Below are 14,836 nucleotides of genomic sequence, written 5' to 3'. Positions count from 1 at the left end.
GAGACTGACTTCAGGTGGTTCAGAGTTGAGAGTGGGACTCGGGGCTAAGCCAGCTCTGCATCTTCTCTCTGTCACGGGGTGTCTCTCACCCTCTTAGCTGTGGAGTGGGGGTGAGAAGGCATCTCCCAGCTCTGTGGGAGGAAACGCAGGAGTCACCCCACCCATGAAGTGCTCAGCATGGCGTCTGCCCCTAGTGAGTGCCTCGCAGATGCCACGGGTGGCTGCTCAGTGAGGGGTACTGCTTGTAGTCTGTGCAGCAGATTCGGCAGCATGGAGCACTCGAGCCAATGTGGCCGCGGCCACAGGCTGGGAGGAGCTTGGTGCCTTAGAGGATGAGTAGCAGTAGTTGTATGGGGGAGTGAGGGGTGGGGGGTGGGGGAGGGAATGGGTGCATACCTGTGTGCATGTGCATTCGTGTGCAGGGAATCTGTGTGAGTGGACGTGTGCTCACCCGTGAGTGTGTCAGGGAAGAAGGAAGACTTCATAGAAGGCAGAGGGGATCATGGAGGAGTGCTCAGAGGCCAGAGAGATTGTGACGTGTTCTAGAAGCTGGTTCAGTGTGACTGCGTAAGGTTGGCCTTTGTGCTTGGGTAAGGTGCCCTCTGCCTGAGTGGGAGGAAGGTGTGAGTTGGAGGCGGGGAGGAGAGGTGGGGGTGCCTGTGGTCCAGCACCTGGGTGATTGTCTTTGGTGGTAGTGGTGGGTGGAGAAGGGTGCTCTTTGTGAGGTGCTTGGGAGGTTGGCTCCGTGGGACTTGGGTCGGAAGCCAAGTGATGGGCAGGGTTCAGGTTTAAGGGACTAGTGGTGGGCACCTTCCCAGGGGAGTGGGGTTTGTGGGAGAGGAGGCTGTGTGCATGGTGATGGTAGTGGGGCATCCTGTTTGCAGTGCCTGAGATGTCCAGGAGGCATTGGTTGGTGGGTAGACAGTAATAGGCTTGTTGATGGCCCTCGAGCCCATGAGAACAATCATAGCTGGTGCTTGTCACGCCTTGGGAAAGTGGCATGATTTGTATGTCTTGGATCATTCCAGCAGCTGGAAGGAGAGCTGGGAAGGATCTTTCACTGGGGCCTGGGTGTCTGTGCCCCGGGACTCCTCATGGACCTCATGGGACAGCCCTGGCCTCCCAGGTTGGCCAAGGTCCTTTGACAAGTTCAGGATTCCACCACAATTGTATTGCCCATGCCACTAGTGGGGTTCTTAGGGCTGCCTACCGCCCCGTCATGGGCATGGCTAAGGGTACCAGACAGAACCAAGGCTGAGGGGCTGCTGTTAGATCCTGAGCCTTCCTGGAAAGGCTCCATTCAGCACGGTGGTCTCCATCCTGTGAACGTCTGCCTTTGGTGTCTGAGCAGAGCGTGGGGTTTTCAGGTGGGAGATGTCTGATTTGGAGCCGGGCTGCATGCTCTGGCTGCCTCTGACCTCTGCAGATGTGGAGGGTCTCATTCAGGGCCGTGGTCTTTCCCCATCAGCTGAGGCTTCCTCTTGGGGTGGGACTGACAGACCTAGGGGAGAGCATTGGGCCAAAGATTCTTTGGGTTGCAAATTTATAAATATAATTCTAAATTCAGATCAATTCATGGAAAACACAGTAATGAAACAAAAAACCAAGAAACAGATTGGGTCAGATAACTGGTGACTGGCGTAGGCTTCAGATGGTTCAGGATTCTCTGGATCAGAATGGCAGCCATATCATGAGCCTTGGAATCTGTCCCCCACTCCAGCTTTCAGTCCAGTGTCTTGCAGCGGTGGCAGACAGGGCCTGCAGGAGGCCTCGTCTCCCCTGGGCTCCTGGGCTTCCTGCAGGTCAGGATCTCAGGGAAATGAGCCCTGCCTTCCTCCCTAAAGGCCTCTGTTGGCTCCAAAGAGGTCATGGAGGGAGATGGGATGATGTGATTGGCAGGCCACCTCTTCCAGGCAGTTTCCAGGAAGAAGGGTGGGAATTCACAAAACTAGCAGAGTCCCTTCCTGCCAGGAACCTTGGCAAGTTGCAAGGCCACAGGTATCCTGGATTTCAGGACTTAGAACTGGAGAGTGGAGGAATTTCTCTTGACCAAAAGCATGGCGTGCCATGAGGCCAGGCCTGAGACGGTCCTGGAGCGCTCTCCCATTTCTGGAAGGATTGCTGCTGCCACTCCTAACACTGGCCTCTGATGTCCCCTGTGTCCACGACTCATGGCGTGGTGCATTTGGATCTGGCTCTGTTCCTCTGCTCCTCACTGGCTGTGCACCCTCAGGCAGATCACTTGACCTCTCTGAGCCTCCATTTCCAGCGAATACCTGGCTGTCTCAAGGCCCCCCGAGGACCCAATGAGATTCTCACTTGGTAGACTGTGATGTCCCTAGCACATATTCCAGCTGCCGCTTCTTAGTGTCATGCAGGCATTTTCCTAACCCACACCAGAAGTCGAGTCTTTATTCTCTAAGTGTCACTTTCTTTGTTTTTACCTAACAACATGAAGTGTTGCTTAAGAAACAGTTACAGACTGGTCCCCATGGTTGCTCTCCTGTCGTCTGGCTTTGCTTCCCAGCTGGGAAGTGGGCTGGGCTTGGTTCTTAAAGGCCATTGAAGGGGGGATGACAGGGGCGAGGCTCGGTGGAATGCGGGGTGTCCTGGTGCTGTGCGGGCCTCTGCCCTTCCCCTCTGCTGCTGGACAGCTCTCCTGGGCCTGCAAGAGAAGAGGCCAATGAGCAGATTAGGAGCTTGGGTTGGATCAGCTCCACCGTGTACCTGAAGTGGCACCTGGGCACCATCCTCCTCTGAGTCACGGTGTTCCCGTCCATAACACAGCCTCATACTGTCACCTTCCTCCCGGCTGTCAAAAGGATTCAATTCTGTAACTGCAAGCAAGGTACTTAGAACCCTGCCTGGCAGACACGGCCATTGTCGTCGGGACACCACCGCACTGAATGAATTTGATCTTAAACACTCTTTGGTTGTTGGAAGGGAAGACGTTAGTGGATGCTGGAAATGGCTCTTTGGGGTCCCTATACTGGGCCTTACGGATGGGTGAGGTGGGCAGAAATGGCCTAGGGAACGACCCCCAAGGTGAGGAGTTTCTGCCTTGCAGGCAGCTGTTGGATGGCAGTGGACGAAGCAGATGCATGGAGCGAAGGTGCTAGGAGGTGTACAGGAGAGATGGGGGTCGGCTGAGCTGTTGTGTTTCAGTGAAGTGGATTTGTGTGACCCTGGGGGATGGGAAGGCCAGGTGGTCCCGCAGTTCTCAGCTGAAGAAATGTGGACACTGAGTCGGAAAGATACAAAGTAGCACTCAGGAGGCAGCCTCCAGGGCAGGGGGCTGCGTGTGCTTTGCCAAAGGGCTAGGTGGTAAATGTCTTCTGCTCTGTGGGCCACATGTCATAGCTGTCACAGCTACTCAGCTCTGCCATCGGAGTGTGAAAGCAGGTGCAGGTGACTCATAGACTGATACTGCACCTGGGCTTCTGTCAGACTTTATTTGTAAGGTCGGATGGCAGCTGGGATGGGTCACTGGGCTGTCGTTGGTGGCCCCTGACATAGGTGGTAAGCGACCAGGCGCACTGCCCTCTGGCTCCACATTCTACCCTTTCCCATTTGATGCTGCGGCTTCCTCTGCATAGAAACCAGGCTCACATTATCTGCCAGCCAGGAGCCAGTGGAAGCCAGGGGAAGAGAGCAGGGCTTCAGTCCCTGGCTCGGGAGGTCTCCTGAGACACTTCCTGTCTTACAATGCGTGCAAATTGATCCCCGTGACTCTTGGGAGGGTGGTGCTGTCCCTCGCCTGCGTGTGAATGGTTCAGCCCCAGCCCATCTGAACAACCACAGCCCTTGTGGGGTGTGGCAGGCTCTTGTTAGCAGGTGCGCCTGCACCTCCAGAGAGTGCATGGGCAGCTTCTGCTGGCACACCCTTGGTGACGAAGGGCTGTCACCTCTGTGCTCCCGAGTTGCTGGGGTTGTGGGATGGGCGGGAGGGTGGAGTGAAGTCCATCGCGAGGGCAAGTGGCCACTGTTACCCTTTGGCCACTCTGACCATGGGAAAGTCAGGGTGAGAAGGAAGATGCCCTTCCCCACAGGGTAAGTCACATGACATCATCAGCCTTGACTTGTGCCCACAGGGAGGGGTACAGAATCTCGTTGTTGCCGCCGTTGTTTGCTCGGGTGGATGGGACGTGGGGAAATTTGTTGCTGGGCCTTGGCCGACTCTGCAACGGTGTCAGCTCCCCCACCCATCCAAGCTGGGCTGAGAGGGGAGTTAGCTATGACAGACCAGCCACCTCATCTGGCATTTGCCGCCTTTAAAGGCAGTGTCGGAATCTGCAACAAAGCGTTTTCAAAGCTCATTTTAAAAACGGCAGGAATAGGGCTTTTTCTCCGTCTTCACATTGTTGTAAATAATGAATAACAAAAAGATTCGGGGGTTGCAAAATGGACATGAAAATCGAATCTCTTCCGTATGACATTTTGGAAGTTGCTAAATTGTTATTCCGGTTTCTAAGAATAAATGGCCTGTTTAAGGAGATTTTGTGTTTTGTGGTTTTCCTCTTTGGATTTGGGGGGAGAGGGAAATAGTTTTATAAGCCCAAAGTGGTGTTAATATTCTAAAAAGTCTAATTCTCCTGTTGGCTAAGTTAAAAGAATTTGTAAATAGCTTAGTGTCCTCTCCTGAGAGGTGCAGCAAAAAAAAAAAAAAAAAAAAAGCAATTATAATTTTGTTTACTGCTCATAGAACTTCTGAGGGAGCTTGGTCTGGGAATAATTATTTGGGGATTATTCTATTTTGAGGGGCAGTATTCAAGGTTTATCTGAATCGTAAGTGGTCTGTTAGCAGGTTGCTTTTCCCCACTTCCTCTATGGTAGACTTAGAGCAGGTGTTGGCCCCTGTCAGGCTGGGCAACTGCGGCCCGGGCAGACCCACCCACTGTTGGTGCTGCCCCTGTGCACAGTGTTCACCGCTGCAGGTTCCAGTCTGGGCTCTACCGCTTACCAGTCAGAGTTGCTGGGCTGGCTTTCACCTTCCCGTGGCCCTGCTCCCACTTCTGTGGAACGGGGGAGTGTGTGTCCCTGGAAATGGGGTGTCACGGGTCGTGGTGTTCAGCGACACTCACGGAAGGGGTCGAGCGCGTGGGAGCCTCGCTGTCAGAGGCTCAGCGACTCGAGTTTGCCAGTCCCGAGGCGTGCATCTCACGGGGCTTCATAGTGAATGCAGTGTAGGTGGGAGGAGATTGGCTGGTCTGGGCTGAGACTGCGCGGCTCAGTTTTGCCTCTGGCTGTGGCCATTGACTGGTTGCTTCCCTGCTCCCAGCCTTGGTTTGTACAGCTGTAAATTAGGGGTGGAAGAGCTGGGCTGATGGGAAGCATTCTGTATGTGATGGCGGCGATGGGATTGTGGGGCTCCATTTAGCCGACGTGTGCTGTGTAGCGTTCATACATTCATCTTGTGCTTACCGAGTGCCTGCTGGGGCTGCTGTCACATCCCCTGGATGTGACATTCTCTGCCTGCCTGGAGCCCATGGTCCTTTGGGACCCGGATTGGTACTGTTCGGGCCTTTTCTCCCCTGGCTGGCTTTTCTCTAGCTACTGAACAGAGCTTCCTCTTGGGAACTCGGGGTCTCTCTGTCCTGGACTTCACCGTTCAGCATCATTTTGGAACTGCTGATCAGTTCTCCTATGTCTGTTTAGTTTTCATTTGGAAAATATTCACTGGACGTGGGGAGGGAATGCCAGGCCGGAGCTCACAGCTGCTGTGAGCCTGAGAGAATGAAAAACACGGGGAATCACTCAGGATGGCGCCCGCCATCCTGGCCACTGTCATCTCAGAGGTCACCCCAGGACACGAAGGGCCCACCCTGCTGAAAAGACAGCCTGCGGTCATGGGAACACGCGGCCCCGGCGGTTGGGGAGCCTGTGGACTAGCGTTGGTGTTTGTTTGGGACACCAGAGATGAGGGAAGCAGACCTCTCACACATGGCACAGGGCTCTCCTTCCCCCTACCTGACCTCGTTTATCATGCAACGGTTCTGCTGCCCCCGGAGCTGCCTGCCGGTGTAGACCCTGCAGTGGCATCCAGCTCTCTGACAGCCTGTGAGGTTCACTCTCATGGCAGTGGTGGCTTTGCCTTTGCACGTATCACTTGGGTGGACCGCGTTTGGCTAACCGGACACGTGAACTTCTCTTAAGTTCCCACGCGGGGAGTAATCCTGGTCCCGCTGTCCTGAGACTGCTGTGTAGCTGTCAGAGTCTAAAGCAAATGAGTTCTTATGCTGCATCCTGATTCTTGTGTCCTTGAGGTGCTTTGTGTGAGGAGAAGAAGATCTGCTCGTGGAGTGGAAGGGGTTACCTCTACAGCCCTCTAAGGCTGAATTTGAATAGGAAATTCCAGTATGAAATCATGAGGTGGTGTGTCTTAAACACAGATGCAGGGGTGTGTGTGTGTGTGTGTGCGCGCGCACCTGTGTAGAGATGTATGCAAAGTCTCAGAATAACAATAACAACTCTGCTATTCCAGTACAACAGCTGAGAGCAGAAAAAAAAAAATCTTTGCTTACGCCTTTTCTGTTTTCCTCTGATCTTTTTTTTTTTTTTAAACTAAAGATTTATTTATTTGGTTATTTGAATGGTAGTTAGAGAGGGGGAGGAGAGAGGGCAGAGACAGACAGCTTCCATCTGCTGGTTCACTCTTCAAATGGCTGCAATGGGCCGAGTCAAAGCCAGGAACCAGAAACTCCACCTGGATTGGAAGTGGAAGAACTGGGTCTTGAACCGGCCGTCCTATAAGGGGTGCTAGCTTCGAAAGTGGCGGCTTAACCCATTGTGCAGATGGAAGCTGTCCATCTCTCTTGCATTCTCGGAAAATGCTCATTCCAAGGCTGCACTCCTATACCTACTCGACTTGGCGCCTCGACCCCGCTCTGGTCTCAGTTCTCCAGGTGTGTGTTTAGAGCGCCCCCCCCCCCCCCCCCCCCCCCAGGCTGTGTTTCGACGTGCTCTGGGAGTCACTGTGGTTCTCTGGCTTACTTGTGACAGGTTCTGCAGCCAGGGCTTATGGGAACAGTAATCCCACAGTGCTTTCATGTTGTTAAGAGGTTGTGTTCTTTGTACTTGAGAATCAGTTTTGTGGATCTAATATCCTTAGATCTCATTTGCTTGAGTGTCTTAAATACTCATTTGTTACTACGTTTCTTGAAGCGCTGCTGTCAAGGTTGTCGGTGATCTGATTTTCCTCCCCTTGGACGGTACTTGCCCGGAGGAATTCCTCTCTTCTCTAAACACCTGAGGTTTTCCTGGCCTCTGTGTTGCTGTTACTCATCCAGTTCTCTCTCTTGGGTACATGGCTTTCTCTGCCATCCTATAATTGCTAGTCTCTTTATTTTAACCAAGTGGTTTTTTTATGTTATTTTTTTATTTGACAGATACAGTTAGTGAGAGAGAGACAGAGAGAGAGGTCCTCCCCTGTTGGTTCACTCCCCAAATGGCTGCTACGGCCGGCGCGCTGTGCTGATCTGAAGCCAGGAGCCAGGTGCTTCCTCCCGCTCCCCCATGCAGGTGCAGGGCCAAAGCACCTGGGCCATCCTCCACTGCACTCCCGGGCCACAGCAGAGAGCTGGACTGGAAGAGGAGCAACCGGCACTAGAACCCGGTAACCATATGGGATGCTGGTGCTGCAGGCCGAGGATTAACCAAGTGAGCCACAGCGCTGGCCCCAACCAAGTGGTTTTGAGTACAGGTTTTAGTATCTGTTCTTCCCGTTTTCCTCTTTGGGGGCTTCTGTTTTCTGTTTGTTGGATCTTACTTGCATATCTTCAGTATTTATTACTTTCTTGCAAATATTTTTTTTAAGTCGCTGTCTTCATTTCCTTATAGTTTTTGCCAAACGGCTTATTTTTCCCACGTTCTAGATTGGTCTTCATTTTCTTCTTCTTCTTTTTTTTTTTTTTTAAGATTTATTTATTTATTTGAAAGATAGAGTTACAGAGGGGCAGAGGCAGGGAGAGAAAGAGAGGTCTTCGATCCACTGGTTCACTCCTCAAATGACCAAAACAGCCAGAGCTGAGCTGATCCAGAACCAGGAGCTTCTTCTAGGTCTCCCATGTGGGTGCAGGGGCCAAGGACTTGGGCCATCTTCCACTGCTTTCCCAGGTGCATTGGCAGGAAGCTGGATTGGAAGCAGAGTGGCTGGGACTTGAACCAGCATTCTGGTACAGGATGCCAGTGTCGCAGGGAGTGACTTATCCCGCTCTACCGCAATGCTAGCCCATGAGTGTGGTTTTATCTGGGGCCTTCTCTGTTACTCTTCTTTATGTGAAGAGAGGAAAGGAGACTTGCGGAGGCAGAGTGGTTGAGAGAACAGGACCCCTCTTCTGTTGTCATGTGGTGTGCAGGTATCCTGACAACCCCGGCTGTGTCCTCCTCCCTCATTTCCGTTTGGGCATTCTCTTTCCTTTATCCCTAGTGTCGCTCTGCCGCTCAAATGTGATTCCATGTCAGCAACTCCCTTCCTTCGCCGTAGGACCCTGGCCCAGGAGGAGATCCTGGGGGGAGGGCCTGTTTCATGAAGTCGTGGATGCCAGTGTGGGTGTGCCCTCTGGGACAGCGCGGTAGCCGCCCAGTGTTACTGCAGCTCTCAGCTTGGCACGGCGTGTGCCTCGGGGCCCCTTCTCCCAGGGCTTGTCCTCAGGGCCCCTTCTCCCAGGGCTTGTCCTCGCTGCCCTGTCGCTTCCCTCTGCCTTCTGCTGCACAGGTGCCCGGCAGGCCTTTGCTGTTGCCGTGCCCTCGGCCTGTGTGGCGTTTGGGGGGTGCTTCGTCACCTGACTCGGGTATGTAAGTGCCGCCTGCGGGACTGTGGCTTTTCTATCCAGGTGCTCTCTCTTTTTTTTAATGTGGGGATTTAGACAGATTAAAAAAATTACGCTGCTGTCACTGCTGTCTTCCCAGAATCCCTTTCTAAATAGGCATTTTGAATAACGCTAATAAATCCCCCTCCATAATAATCCCACAGGCCAAAGCACAAGGGAAGGAAGCTGCCAGTGTGGAGAAATTGAAGGCCATCCTGCAGCTGCTAATGGGCCCGTTGATGACGGGGATCAGAGCTCATTTGCTTCACAAAAGTGATTATTCTGATGGCTCCTAACTCTGAGCAGAACTCCCCAGCCAGGGCTCCGTGGAGGTCTCCAGCAGCTGGGCGATCCCCTCCGCCTCCAGTATGGACCAGGGGGAGCAGGACCTCTGGACTGGGCTGCCTTGTCTGTTCTCCCAGGGGGACAGACAGCTGGCACTTTGAACCTCACCTGTGGACTGACTTATTCACCAACCATTTCTTATTTGAAATGGAGTCTCTCTTATTTAAAAAAATCTCAAGCCTACTGAAAAGTGACAAGACTCATAAAATAACTTGGGCACATGTGCCCTTCAACCAGCTTCATATTTTGTGTATTTTATTTATTTCCATTTTTTTCTAATCTGTGAGTAAGCACATTTATAGATGGTATATGCAGATACATATGTGTATATATTTTTTTTCTTAAGTGTGTGAAAATTATTTCAGACATCATGATTTCCCCCCTAAATCCTTTTGTAATTATCTTGCAAGAACAAGGGCATTTTTCTATATTACCACAATGTTATTATCCCGTCCAAGAAAACTGACAGTAATTCCATTGTATCTTATATGCAGTTCATATTCACTAATTCCTTAAATGTTCCTAAAGAATCTTTTATGGCAGTTTCCCCAGTTCAGGACTCAAACCCAGTTTATGCGTTACCTTTGGTTGGGGCATTGCTAAGCTGTCCTTGAACCTGGATCCCGTTCTGTGCGCTGTGTGGGATGTTGGGGGTGTGGGCACTGGGCAGGCTCAGTTCTCGCTTGTGATGAGGCCAAGGCTGAGGAGCAGCCATTATACTAAAAGCAGTGACAACTTGCAAATGCTAGAGCTTCCTTCTCTTACCCTATACCAAAGAGTTTCAGTTCAGCTTTTTAACAGATGGCATCCAGTTCCCTCCTGGTCTTACAGCTCACCATGCCTGCCTGTCTTTCTGGAATGCACAGGGGTCCCTTCGTGTTTGGGCACTGACCAGTGGAAACCAACTGAAGACCCTTCCGGGCGTGTCATCCTGCTCCTCTTTCTGCTGGGAGCCATGCTCTCAGAACTGTTTGGTGTCATGTTTCAGTCATTTGTCCCCGAGGTGTGGGGTGGAACGGAACACAGCAGAAAAATGTTTTCATGGAATGTGCATCAGTCGCAGTGGCAGACAGCTTGAAGGAGTCTCATCATCTTGCGGCTTTGTCAACTCTTGCAGGCATTAGCTGTGGGGGTGGGGTGCGTGGGACGGGTTTGGGCAGGGTTGCTTGGGCTTTCTCAGGAATGTGGTTTATTTGGCTGCACCCTCTGGCACTCTGCATGGAGGGTGGTGTGTGTATGAGAGCAGGCTGGTGGTGCTGATGCCGTGATTGGCCGAAGGCTGTGTGTATGAACCTGGTCTTAGTATTCTTCTGACCTAATTTTGCCCTGGCCATGTACTCCTGGTCTCCAGGTGTCTGTGGAGTTTGTCCGACTCAAGAGTTCATGTGCAGTGTGGGTCTCACACTACGGGGCTGGTGGGGAGTAAGGGACGTGAACACAGCAGGCATCTGTGAGAAATGGGGCATCTGGGAGCCTTTGAGGAAGTGGGAGGCACTTGCCTGTCTAAAGGGGCAGCCAGCACTCAGCGCCAGCCCTGGGGGCCATGAGGGTGCCAGGGACCTCAAATGCTCAGACACTTGGCCTTTTCAAGAGGAACCATGATCTCTCATGGCCATTTCCTAGTGTTGAGTTACGTGGTCCTATTCAGAAAACCACCTCACAGATGGCCCGACACATGTGCGCACACTCTGAGGGTCAGAGAGTGTCCACGGGCCAGTTGTCCCCTGATGTGCGGTGACAGCGCTCTCTGTCCGTCACCCTTCTCCTTTGCTCTCTCTGCTGCGTGGCCTCTGCTGCTGATTTTGTTGTTGTCTTCTTATCTTTGCTTCCTTCACAGTTCGCGTTTCCTGTCAGTGGTGAGAAGGTTGTGACTGCTCACAAGTTGTCACGGGGTGTCCCAGTCTCCAGGCAGGTGTCAGTACCAGCAGCCCCCGCACGAGAGCCCCCCAGCACCTCGCCTGTCCTTGTTGGGAGGAACCTCTTCTAGGCCTTGTATGCCAGTTGCAAGATGACCGCAATGATCGTGTCTCCGCGTTCTGCCGCCACTCACAGAACAGGGAGGGAACTGCTCCACTCTATGGTAGTGGGGCCTTATTATCCCAACTACTGTTTTCTTTTTAAATGTTATTTATTTATTTGAAAGGCAGAGTTACAGAGAGAGAGAGAGAGAGAGAGAGAGAGAGAGAGAGAATGAATATGTCCTCTATCTGCTGGTTCACTCCTCAGGTGGCTGCAATGGCCGGAGCTGTGCTGATCCGAAGCCGGGATCCAGGAGCTTCTTCCAGGTCCCCCATGTGGGTGCAAGGACCCAAGGACTTGGACCATCTTCCAGTGCCTTCCCAGGCCATAGCAGAGAGCTGGATCAGAAGTGAAGCCACCGAACTTGAACTGGCGCCCATATGGGATACTGGCAGTGCATGTGGTGGCTTTAACTGCTACACCGCAGCACCACACACAACTACTATTTACTACTTTTAATGTGTTATATTTATATTTATCCAGCAGATTTTTTAATTTTTTTGGTGCCAATTAAGAGCTATTTAGTGAATCCAGGATCTGGCCCGAGGCAGGACTGCGTCCGGGCATCCTGACCCTGACCACCTGTGACTGGATGCAGCCCCTGCATTTCTGTCTTTTTGTGATCCTGGGCTTTTCTATATTTCTCTTCTGACCATTGCTGGGTGGAGCATCCTTCAGTATGGGTTTGTCAGCTGTTGGCTTGCGACTTGGTTCAGGTTCCATGTTTCTGACGGGATCTCGGGGGGTTTTTAATCCATTTGCTGTTGGCCTAATACAGGGACAGTAGTGAGCAGGCAGACTTCCGGTCTCACCGAGGGCAGAGCTCCTGGCAGGTCAGAGTGTGAGCAGATGCAGTACGCCGTGGCTGCAGGCAGGCAGGGGCCACGGATGTGTTTGGTTTGGAACGTGAGAGTTCCGCAAAGCCGGCGAGTCAGTGTTGAGAGACCCTGGCACTGCACAGACAACCCCAGACTGGCAGTTGCTCTGGAAGAGGGTGGCGATCCCAGCCTCACTCGCGGTGGGGCGCGATTCAGCAGTGCTGGAACTTAGCAGGGGGAAGAGGACCTGGTGTGGCTTGGTGCCTGACGGGAAATCCTTGCAGTGGTGATAGGAGCACTCCAGGCGCACACTCCAGTACCCAGTGCTCGCTCCGCAGGAGAGAGGCCTTGGAGTGTCAGGCGGCTTATGGGTGATGATGATGACGCATAGCAGCTCACATTTATGTGGTGCCTAGTGTGTACCAGACACCTCGAACGTATGTACTTACACACACGTACACTGGTTGTTCTCTCTGCGGTTTTGTCCTCTGATCTAACAGGTGGTACAGCGAGGCTCAGAGAGGCTAAGTGACTTTCTGAGGCCACTCAGAGGCTGAGTCAGCATTCACATCAGGACTGGCTAGACTCAAAGCAGGCACTTTTTCAAGGCATGAGGCCAGGAGGGAGCCCCACCTGTGACATGAGGGCCCTGGGAAGTAACGCATGCAGTTTGAGTGAGTGAACTGACAGGTTTGGAGCTGTGATTTTCGTGTTGTGCTCGGGATGTTTTGGGTGTGTGGCATCTGCAATTAACCACCTTCCTGAGCTGCTTGGAGTTGTTGGGCTGCTTGCCTGGCTCTGTTTGGGAAGTGCAGGGCTGAGCGAGCCACTTTGAGTGTACTTACCCGCCGGCTGATGAGATGAGGGTCACAGAAGAATGGAGGAACAATGGGAGGAGGGGAGAGAGCACTGGAAATCAAATACCACTTTCAGTGCTCCGCCCCGCCTGGCCCAGCTGGCAGGGACGGGAGCCACACAGCTCAGGCAGAACAGCCAAGGAGAAGTACGGCCTTCCTGGAGTGCCATCCCCTGGGCCCTGCCCTGTGAGAGAAAGGACAAGTCCCCGAGACTTCCTAGGCAGTGTCACAGTGGGCTGTCACAGTGGGTGCTTGTGAGGCTGAGCTGCAGCAGGAGGGTGCAGGGTGGCCCAAGACACGTGGCCTGCAGTGTCTGGGAGGCTGGTGAAAATGCAGGTTCCTGGCCCCACCCCGCAGCGTGTGAGCACTTAGAGGGGCCTGGAAATCTGTCTATCACTTTTTAGTTTTTGCCCCTAAATCGGTTGGTGTTTGTGTCCCACGAGCACAGCATTGTCCCTTGTAACTGCAGCGGGACGGTCACAGTGAGAAGTCACGTGGATGCTTTATGCCCTCTGAGTCTCACCTGTGTTCAGCCTGTCCCAGTACCACCTTCCTCGCAATGGCTGCACCAGGAGTGGTGTGTCGCGTGTCGTCATCACGTTTCTTCGGCTGGAAGTTTCTCTCTCTTTTCCTTGGCTGCCCTGACCTTGACGTGTCTGAAGATCACAGGCCAGTGTGTTCTGCAGAGCGTCCTTCTGTTGCGTGGGTTGGGAGAGATTTCCCTTTGCTGAGATTCAGTTCACACATCTGTGGTGGTGGTGGGGGGGTGGTGTCCCAGATCCCAGTGTACTCCTGGGAACTCTTGAGCCTTGGATTCCTCATTCTGGCACAGGGGGACCGTGGTGACACTGGATGGCCAAGAGGGCTGACATGAGGTCAATACGACATGACCCGCTGCTGCAGGATCTCGCAGACTGGATGGGCAAGTGTGCACAGGCCAGGGGTATCCTCGTGCCGGATTTGTTGAGAGAAGCTCCTCTGGCTGCAGTGGAGGCAGAAGAAGGAGCTGTCACACACCTCTGGGATGGAAGGGGAGCCCGCCCTGCCTGCAGAGATGGTGGCCTTTCAGGAAACTTCGGCAACATCTGTAGCTGTTGACCAGGGGCACTGGGGCAGGTAGGGAGTTGCAGACAGAATACCAGGTCAGCCTTAGCAAGCCCGGCTGGTGTGGGTGACAGGGAGGAGCTGGGGGAGGCCAGGCCCCAGAGTGAGCTGGGGCTCGTGTGACGGTCCTCCAGGCTGCTCCAGGAGCTTCGAGAGCTGTCCCTGGAAGGGAGTGTGTGCGAGTGTGTGAGCGTGTGTGTGTGCGTGCACATGGGGGGCCCAGTCTGCAGAGCACTGTGACTGGGGTGAACGACAGCAGGCTGTGTGGAAGCCCGGAGCAGACTCCCTAAGGTGGCCCTGGGGAGAGACTCTCCTGTCCTCTCACTCTGACGCCACCACTCCCAGGGAGGCTGCCTGGCTATCTGGGATTATTCCCAGCCTTCCTGGGATGGTGCACCTCCTTGTAGAGGCAGCGGAGAGGAACGGTCAGGGTCTGACTCCAGGCACATTGGCTGAGTTTGAATCGCAGCTCTGCCCCTTGCTGACTTGTCACCCACCAGGCAAATGGGCGGCTGAGTCTGTGGCCACCTACAGTGCACTGCTGACCCATCTCCCTGCCCGTCCTCCCTGAGACCGTGCTGGGGAAATGGCAGCTACTAGTGTGATTGTCAGGGTGAAACTCACCCAGGGTGTGAACACAGAGGCGCTCCACGTAGAGGCCGGGAAGTTAAAATACCTCAGACAAAGGTGACGGCATTGGGGTTGGGCTCAGAAAATGTAACGTGTGCAGTTGGGGAAAAGTGAATTTTTAGCTTTGACAGTGTTTTATTTTGCAGTGGGCTTGACCTTGGCGACTTAAGGAGTGGCTGTAGACCTCACCAAACTATGTGACTTGTGCCTGCTTTGGGCCCATTCTCCCAGTGTGGGGTAGCCTGGCCCCTTGGCC

General features: G+C 53.3%; 1 protein-coding gene and 1 long non-coding RNA gene across 3 annotated transcripts in view; one reads left to right on the top strand and one right to left on the bottom strand.

Annotated features, from left to right (window-relative positions):
- SNX29 (sorting nexin 29) overlaps positions 1–14,836 on the top strand; it is a 478,886-nt gene that overhangs the window by 191,034 nt on the left and 273,016 nt on the right. The window lies entirely within an intron of this gene.
- On the bottom strand, positions 911–13,017 carry LOC127491484 (uncharacterized). Its single transcript, XR_007920193.2, has 3 exons — positions 12,835–13,017; positions 2,445–2,665; positions 911–1,501 (listed from the first exon to the last, which is right to left on the bottom strand). It is a non-coding gene; the product is annotated as an uncharacterized lncRNA (long non-coding RNA).

This window comes from Oryctolagus cuniculus, chromosome 19 (assembly GCF_964237555.1).
Source record: "Oryctolagus cuniculus chromosome 19, mOryCun1.1, whole genome shotgun sequence".
Lineage (NCBI taxonomy): Eukaryota > Metazoa > Chordata > Mammalia > Lagomorpha > Leporidae > Oryctolagus > Oryctolagus cuniculus.
This window is presented reverse-complemented; position numbering and strand designations above follow the sequence as displayed.